Below are 9,269 nucleotides of genomic sequence, written 5' to 3' on the forward strand. Positions count from 1 at the left end.
GTACGTGCCCTTGACTGGAATCGAACCCGGGACCTTTCAGTCTGCAGCAGGCCGACGCTCTATCCACTGAGCCAAACCGGTTTCGGCCAAAGAGAGAATCTTAAAAGCAGCAAGAAAAAAGGAGTTAGTTGCCTACAAGGGAATGGCCCATACGATTGTCAGCTTATTTCTCAACAGAAACTTTGCTTGCCAGAGTTTCAAGAAATATTCAAAGTGATGAATAGCAAGCACCTACAACCAAGATTACTCTACCCAGCAAAGCTATCATTTAGAATTGAATGTCAGATAGAGATCTTCACAGACAAGAAAAAGCTAAAGGAGTTCATCACCACCAAATCAGTAATCCATGAAATGTTGAAGAGTATTCTTTAAGAAGAGGAAGAAGAAGAAAAAGAACAGATAAAAAATATGAACAATAAAATGGCAATAAATCATATCTATCAACAATTGAATCTAAAAATCAAAATTAAAAAAAAAGAAACCTAATGAACAAAATAAACTGATGAATAAAATAGAATCAGAGGCATGGAAACAGGAGGTTGAAGGGGAGGGAAGACATTAACCAAAGATCTTATATACATATATGCATTACCTATGGACACAAACAATAGGGTGGGGAAGGCTTGGGGTGGGGCAGGAACTAGATGGAAAGGGGCCATGGGGGGAACAAAGAGAAACATCTGTAATACTCTCAACAATAAAGATTTTTAAAAATAAAATAACATCTCTCCTAAGGTTCTCCTAAGGTATTTTGCTGTAATTGGTTACTCCTGAGCTGTGTTCCAGGTGCTTCAGCCATACATGGGGTTGCCCAAAGACTGGAATTAAGGGGGGGGGAGAGGGCGCAGGGGGAGGAAAAATCCCAGGGAACAGATCCATTCCCTTGCTTACCACTCTCAAACACCTTCCAATACTCTGATGTGGGTCATGAACTAATCTTGCTATTCTCTAATAAGAACTTCCAGTTAAAACATTAAAACATTGCACCACACTGTTGCTGAAGTGTTCTGTTGGGTCAAGGGAACATTTGGGACCAGTTAACCGTCAGTGTGCTCCAGGAGGTCTTGGGGTAGTGAATGGGTTAGTCTCCTTTGGAATTCTCCAAGAGCCCATGTCTCCCGGGCACGCTCTACTTTGGGTAACCCACAGCGCTGAACCTCCCTTAAGGCTCTGTGGCTGCAGCGATTAGCTTCAAACTGCTTTCTGCACATTCCTGCAAAGTCAAGAAATATGTTAAAAGTACCTGCAGCCTAAGAGAAAATTGTGCAAGAGGGTCTTTTGGGGGATTTTAGGGAATGGGGAAGACTTGAGCAACTGGATAGCAGTCATTCCTTTCCTCCTTTGGAAACCAAAACCCTCTGGGCATCTCAAGAAACCTGTGTAACCTCTGGTCAGATTGAGATGCAGGTGCCCTGGTCGCCCACTTTCATGTTCTTTCTGGGAATTTAGGCTATTTAAGCCCAGGCTAAGGCCTTGTGTTCCCAATTCTAAACAATTGTTACACAGACAAAAAAGAAAAAGTGTTTGTTTCCCCCTAATATGGGTGGAGGCAGTTAGGGAAGAGACTCAGAGAAATGTCAGGAAAGGGCAAGGGACTGGGGAAAGTGGGCAAGGGGATACTGCAGGGGCTGCCGGCTGGCCTCAAAGACCTCTCTTCTTCAAAACGGCCCACACTACTCCCCTCCTAGGACCAGCCCAATCTCAGGACTCTGGGTTCTGTCCGTTTCTCTTCAGGGGCATAGAGGGAGCCCCCAGCCCCCAGCCATCACAGTCAGTCTGGCTTCTGGTCCTGTTCTGTCTTTGCGATCCCTTGTTCTTGTGGCCATGTGACCCCTTCCACTTCTGCTGCTGCTTGTGAGGGGACAGCTCTCTCCATCAAGGGGCACTCCATCCCCCTCCCAGTGCCCTGCGTGTGCACTGGGCATAGTGTCCCTTCTCCAAACTGACACTGCTTGGCCATCATTCCCATCAGCACCTGTGTCTCAGCTGTGCTGAGCTGGCATCACTGATCAGGGCCTTAAACCTTTGTGGCTGGAAGTTGGGGACTCCTCAGAAGGGACTCGCAGGAAGTTTCCACTTGTGCTAAAGCATCTGAACTTAGGGGGGTGGGATCAGCTGGACAGGTCAATGGAGGGAAAAGGAGACATATGTAATACTTTAAACAATAAAGAAAAAAAAATTTAAAAATAATAAAATCAACACACAAAAAAACAGAGTCAAGAGACAGAGAAGACAGATGTTCTCCAGATGACACTGTTTAAACGCTGCATGTAGTTGTGCAAGAGGCCAGTCCATAGCTTCATCTTCTTAGGTTCACGTGTCAACTGATATTCCTTTTGGCTTATACAAGTTTAAAGTTTGTTTTTGTCACTTGTAACAAGCAAAATAAACTTTAACATATTTGCATATTAAACCAGAACCAAAACCCCAAACACGCACTATTATTCCTATTCTATAGATGAGGCCCAGTGGTGTCATCATGGTAGAAGAGGGCACTTTCCTGAGCTGTCACCTATATACACGTAATATGTATTCACCAGGTGGCCATCTCCCGCATCAAGATCATCACTCAAACGTCCCTCATGCCCCTTTCCAGCAAATATTCACTCCCCCTCACTCCCAAGGTAACCAATATTCTGACTTCTATTCTCATGGATTCTTTTTACATATTAAAATTAATATGGATGGAATCATAAAAATAAAAAAAAGCAGCTGAACTTTCGGGGTTCAGTGGGCAATACACAGCAGTAATCCGCAAAAGTTTGACGAGTGAGTGAATGAATGGAGAACGGAACAAAGCTGAGGAGGGAACAAACTTGCCCCGATGCCTTCAGGCTGTGCTTCTGTTTGGGTCTGAGCACAAATTCCCTGGAGGCTCCTGATTGGAGGGGGAGTGAGCTAGATGGGTCAGAACCCTGAACCCATTGCCCTGCCGCAGGGGTGCTCGCTAGACTCCAGGCCTCTGAGAGCCTTTGGTGCTTAGGAAAACACTGCCTTATCATCCCTGCCCTTGCCCTTTGCACCGGGGAGTTTCAGCTCCAAGCCTGCGCGGTTTCCTCCTGCGGGGTGGCTGCTGCAGAATGGGCCAGGAAGAGACAGGAGAGTGTGGAGCCAAAGTTCGCAGACTGGAGTGTGTGCTGGAAGCACCAGAAGGGCTGCTAACATTCAGATCAGTGGGCCCCAACCCCAGTCTTCCATTCAGCAGGTTCGGGATGGGGCCTGAGACTTTGCCTTCTACAAGGTAATGCTGAGGTTGCTGGTCCAGAGGCCGCACTTTGAGAACCACTGGTATGGACCGGATCAAGAACAAGGAGATGCTGCTGAAAAGTCCCTATGACTCAATAACCTACCCATCCTCTCTTTGCTTCAGCTTTCTCATCTGGGAAGTGATAATAACAACCCAAATCTCAGTCATTGTGGAATTAAGTGTGGTAAGATGGGTGAAACATTTGGCACAATGGCTGGCACATTAAATTGCTCAATAAATATTAGAAATTAATACCTGTGGAATGGCGGTGGGCTAATAAGCTTGGGATAGTAGGTATGTGTCATGTGAGCAAGCCTCTGACCTCTCTCAGGTCAGGCTTCACTAATTAGTGCTTTCTTACCAAGTCTTGGGTCTGGCTTCAGAATCCTTCTCAACACAGTACTCCTGGGGCCACCACCGGTCTCTCAGTGGGGCTCAGCCCTCAAGTTGAAGCCCATTTGCTCTCCTTGAATCAGATGCAAGCTGAGCCTATCTAAGGGGACACAAGTCACCATGACAGCAACAGGTGGACAGAACGCCCAGAGGGCGAAGGAAGGAGTGCCTGGTTGGCCTTGGGGATCAAAAACCTGGTCCAGGAAGGACTCCCCCAGAGCCGCGATGGATGCATTGAAGTGCCTTATGGGAAGCAGGAGGAAGAACTAGTAGGAACCCTGGCTCGTGCGATGAATGTGGGGATGGATGTCTGGGACAACCACAGCCCATGACTCTCATGGAAAAACAGGCCATCGCCCTAAGAATAATAATTTTCTCAGTTTTCCATTAAAATTGATTTAATTCACTAAAAATTCTTAAATGTGTTGCTACTAATAAAAATGTATAGGAAAAGCACTTACAATTGAGGACATTCTATTCATGTCTAAAAAGTCATGGTTCATGCTGGAAAGAACCTGCCCCCACTCCCCAGTCATAGGCTCAGGGTGCCAGCCCCCCAGGTTGGCCTGAGGCTGAGCGGGTGTCCAGGATGCAGGTCTTTCCGTGCTGACACCAGGACATTCCTGGGCAAACCGGACCAGCAGGCCACCTCTGCGGGCTCATCGGCTGAACCGCTGTGAGCACTAAAGGAGCACAGAGCCCGAGACCACATGCTCAGCAAGTGCCCCCTGCGAGCAACTGGCGGGCAGTGTGTGAGCTCGGCCTCCACGAGGGTCAGGCATTGGCACCCCAGGTGGTAGAAGGCCAGAAGCTCCTGGCTTTTCTTGGGAGCTGTAGAAATTTGAGGAAAGCTCAGCTCCTGATGGTGGGGGAGGCCTGGATCCACGTACGAAGAGTCAAGCTATAGGACTGGTTGCAATTAGGGTCACTGATTATTTACGTTCCTGTGCCCTGAATTCTATTTTACATGTCAATTATAAAATGCCTATACAAAAGCACCTACCTATCATCGACTCATGACCAATCTTCTCTTATGTATACACTGCTACCTGTTCCCCTAATCCCCATCGACCCTTGAATGATTTTGAAGCAAACATATCATATTTCATTCAGAAATACTTCTGTATTGTCTCTAAAATGTAAACATAAGAATTCTTTTAAAAATATCATAACTCAGTATCAATATCACACTCCGCCAATAATAATTCCTTAAAATCATCAAATTTTCTACCTGAATTCACATTTTCTAGTTATCTCATCACTTTATTTTTGAATCCTCACTCAAGGATGTATTTTTATTTTAGCTTTTTAGCTTTACAAAATGATTTAGAGAGAGGAAGGAAGATAGAGAGATATTAATGTGAGAGAAACATCGATCAGTTGCCTCCCATATGCACCCCAATGGGGGATTGAACCCATTACTTCAGGTGTACAGCCAACTGAGCCACACAGCCAGGGCTTTATCTCTTTTTAAAAAGAGTTGTTTTTCTCAACGCAGGACCCGAACACAGTCCATCCATCGCACTTGGCTGATTTGTCCCTCGGGAGTTCTGCCTCCTCCTCTATGTCCCCCAGCATGTTGCATCCTCCTGACAACACTGGAGCTTTGCCTTCAGCATCTGTGCCCGTTGGGTTTGCCGGCTGCATCCCCGTGGGGTGGTCTCACATGTTCTTCCTCTGTGTCCTACGTTTCCTGTAAACGGAGAGGCCTGGAGATGGATCAGCCTGGGCTGAGGTCCCAGAGGTGGAATAGTGGCTCCATGGGCCTTTCTCAGGAGACTGAGAAGGCAGGAGAGCAGGAACAGGCACCTGCGTGGCTGGGCCTCCGTCACCCTGTGCCCGAGATGAGGAGTCTCAGTGTTCTCAGAGCAGAGGATTGCATGGATTGCCTTTATCCCTGCCAGTGGGAGTGGGGTTCTTGGGGTACCACTGGAATGAGCATTTCCAGAGGCCCCCACAGGAGGGTGAGATGTGGTAGAAAGCTTTATTTGTGTGGAATTATATCCATTGGCTTCAAAAGTCCCATTTCCTTTAAACTGGTCCTGGGAAAGGGGCAGCTGGGGCTCCAACAGAGCTAGAGGCAAAGCCAGCGTCCAGAGTTTCCGTCCAGGGGGGAGCGGGGCCTGGCCTAGCACCAGGCTAGTTGCCGTCCATGGGTCCGTTGTGTGGTCCATACAGCGGAGAGCCCTGCGGGTGACTGCAGATGAGCGCGCCGCTTGCAACAAGAGATCCGGGAGCTCAACGTGCAAGAGCGGGAACTCCCGTGTTCAGGAGTCTGTGTGTCTCAGACGTCTGCCTTGCAGTGGCCATGCCCATCCTGGCCAATGGCCTGCTCCCAGGTGTGACGGACAAGTACTTTCCTACGTCACCCAGACTTTACTCGACGTGCCTGTAATGTCCCGCCTCCTCTTGTTTATTTTATTTCCCCTGGTTAGTTAGTAACCGGGTTAAATAGAACAATATCACCAGCTGTGGCCTTTCAGAGGCGAGAACCTGGCCTCCATTGCATCAGGCTCCTGTGCGCATCCACCCCCTGGTGCTGGCCGCTCAGATGCCTTCTCCCCCCAATGCGGTGCCCCATCTGTGGGCAGCCCCCTCCTAACCCGGAGCGCACCCCAAGCCCACACAAGGGGCTGAGTCAGACTCCCTGCTGCCAGGTGGGCAGGATGAGGGGGGGGGCAGGTATTGCAGAGCCACCATTCCTCTCTCTTGGCATGAAGCCCATGAGGAGGCAATGTGGAGAGCTGGGGGAGGGCTCTGGGGTGGCACCAGGTCACAGCCAGCGCTGCCTCTTACTGTGCACCCATGCCACTTCACGTTTCTTTGTCTCAGGTTCATAACCTATCACATGGGGACAATAACAGCACCTACTTCCTGACACACAGCTCCAACCTATTCCCCATCACCAGCTATTCCACTGCCCGAATGCCCAGGCAGAGCGGAGGCCCCTCAGGCAGTGCGGTGTGTGTGTGTGTGTGTGTGTGTGTGTGTCAGGCAGTGACCCTAGGAAGGCAGCATCACCCCAGCATCTTCATGGCTCTGACACCCACTGACGCCCTGGAAGTGAGTCATCTCTTAGGGGTGAGCATTGCCTGTCCCTCATTTCTCCTTTTGAAAAGCAAATATGGCCGAAACCGATTTGGCTCAGTGGATAGAGCGTCAGCCTGCGGACTGAAAGGTCCCCGGGTTTCATTTCAGTCAGGGGCATGTACCTTGTTGCGGGCACATCCCCAGTGGGGGGTGTGCAAGAGGCAGCTGATTGATGATTCTCTCTCATCGATGTTTCTAACTCTCTATCACTCTTCCTTCCTCTCTGTAAAAAATCAATAAAATATATTTTAAAAAAAGAAAAGAAAAGCAAATATGTGTAGACAGCATTAAATCCTAAGTAATTCTGGGGCTGAGAGTAAGATAAAAAAAAAAATATCCAGCAAATGGAGCTTGGAAGGGGTGTCTGGAAAGGCCAGTTCTCTTCCATCTGGAAGAAGCAGCCACAGGGGAGAAGCTCTGAGCAGATTTAGCTCCTGAGATAAGTGGGGGTTGCCACCCCAGAATGTCCCAGAGAACGGCCACATGGCCACAGGACTTGCAGAGTCATTCTGGCTCAGTCATTCAGGTCCAGGGCATGGATCTTGGTTGCAGGGGTGTGCAGGAGGCAGCTGATCAATGTTTCTCTCTCACCGATGTTTCTAACTCTCTATCCCTTGCTCTTGCTCTCTGTAAAAAATCAATAAAATATATTTTTTTTAAAAAAAGAAAGAAAACACATTCAGATTGTATGAACTTTGTTGGGCAGAGGGAAAGACTCCTACTTGCAGTCAGTGCAACCAGCCGCCTGCAGAATAAAGCCAGACACAAACCCCTGGGGGGACGGTGATAAGCTTTCCAGGCCTCAGAATGCTTCTGAGGCCTGAGGCAGGTCCTGGCTTCAATAAATCTTGAAAAACACTAGCTGGCCGAAACTGGTTTGGCTCAGTAGATAGACTCGCATGGGCCTGTGGACTGAATAAATGCATGAAGGGTCCCGGGTTCGATTCCAGTCATTGGTTGCGGGCACATCCCCAGTGGCAGCTGATTGATGACTCTCTCTCATCGATGTTTCTAACTATCTCTCTCCCTTCCTCTCTGTAAAAAATCAATAAAATATATTAAAAAAAAAAAAAAAAAAAAGAAAGAAAGAAAGAAAGAAAGAAAGAAAGAAAGAAAGAAAGAAAGAAAGAAAGAAAGAAAGAAAAACACTATCTGGCTTGGTGAGTGGAGACCACTTGAATAGTGGTGTGCCCTGTAACGCCCAGGAGCCCAAAGTACACCAGGAGCCAGTGTCAAACCCCTGCCTCCTGCTCCCCTCCCTCTGCCCACCCTCCTGAGTCCACAGCCAGAAAATGCCCAGGTTTATGGCGGATGTCTATGTGGGGTCTCCAAGAGTGTGAGACCTGGGCACAGGCCTGGCAGCTGCGGCTTGTAAGTCAGTCTGGAGCTACGGAGAAGCTCGGAGGTGTAGTTTGGGACGTCAAAGGGCAGGAAGGGATTTGCAAGAGGATGCAAAGGCACATGTTTGGCAAATGAGGTCTGCTGGGCCCTCCTTACCAATGGGACAGGAGGGGCTGGGACAGATGGCCTGCGAGGGTCCTCCCTGTCCATCTCACGCTAGTTTTCCTGGAGCAGGTCCTCTTTGGGGCAGTTAAGGGGAAGGGCAAAGGTTCATCCTGAGTCTTTTGTTCTTAAAAACACCAGCTTAAGACCAATGTCCCAAAGGCATATTCTGGGGGAACGCTGCTTCTCTTCATCTCTGACAGCAGAGAACGAACTGCCCAGGCTTCATTCCTTGAGCTCTGGGAGCTGAAACCTCCAGCTGTCCAAGTGAGCTAACCTGAGTCCTCCTCATAAAACGAGGTGCTTCTGCAGAAACAGAAGGCTGGGGACGAGCTAGAATTGTAGGAAATACTAATCATGCTCTGGTCACTGGGATTGTTCTGTTCGATTGAAGAAGGCAAGTTCTAACCTGGCTGGCAGCTGCACCCAGGGCCTGGGAGCTCACCTGGACATGCGGCCCATCCTCCCATTGGGAGCTGCCTGTTCTCATGGGAACATGAACAACCTGTTGCATAGAACTAACCAGAGCCACCAGCCCTTTGAGGACCCCCCAGCCCTTTGCAAACCTGCAGGGCTTTTCAAATCTCCAGCCTGCTTGCCTCTTAACTGCCCCCTTGTCATACCCTTTGGCTGCTTCCCCATGTAATCTGTGTCCTTCTGCCCAATAGAAGCAGCGGGCTTATGGTGTGGGGCAGAGCAGATTTCTGTGGGTGCCTGCTGCTCTCCCACGCTGCTGGCATTATTGGAATAAATGCTCATATATGATTCAATCCTGTCTCTGCTGAATTGGCTCAAGTAGTGATAGGCAGCCTGGACCTATTAATTGTCTGGATACATCTCCTCCTCTCCCTCTGCCCCCTCTTCATTTCTTTCCTTCTTTTCCATCTTCTCCTCCCTCCTCTGCCCTTTCCAGGGTCTTTTTATTGTATTCCTAGAAGGTATTGATACCAATTTTCTGTTCAGGAACAAGTTTGCAGTCTCTCAAAAATTGAAGATTGAGTTCATGGACAAAGATGAGTGAAAGCAAATTTTTATT

The sequence above is a fragment of the Pipistrellus hanaki genome (assembly GCF_964339955.1).
Source record: "Pipistrellus hanaki genome assembly, chromosome: 8".
Taxonomy (NCBI): Eukaryota; Metazoa; Chordata; class Mammalia; order Chiroptera; family Vespertilionidae; genus Pipistrellus; species Pipistrellus hanaki.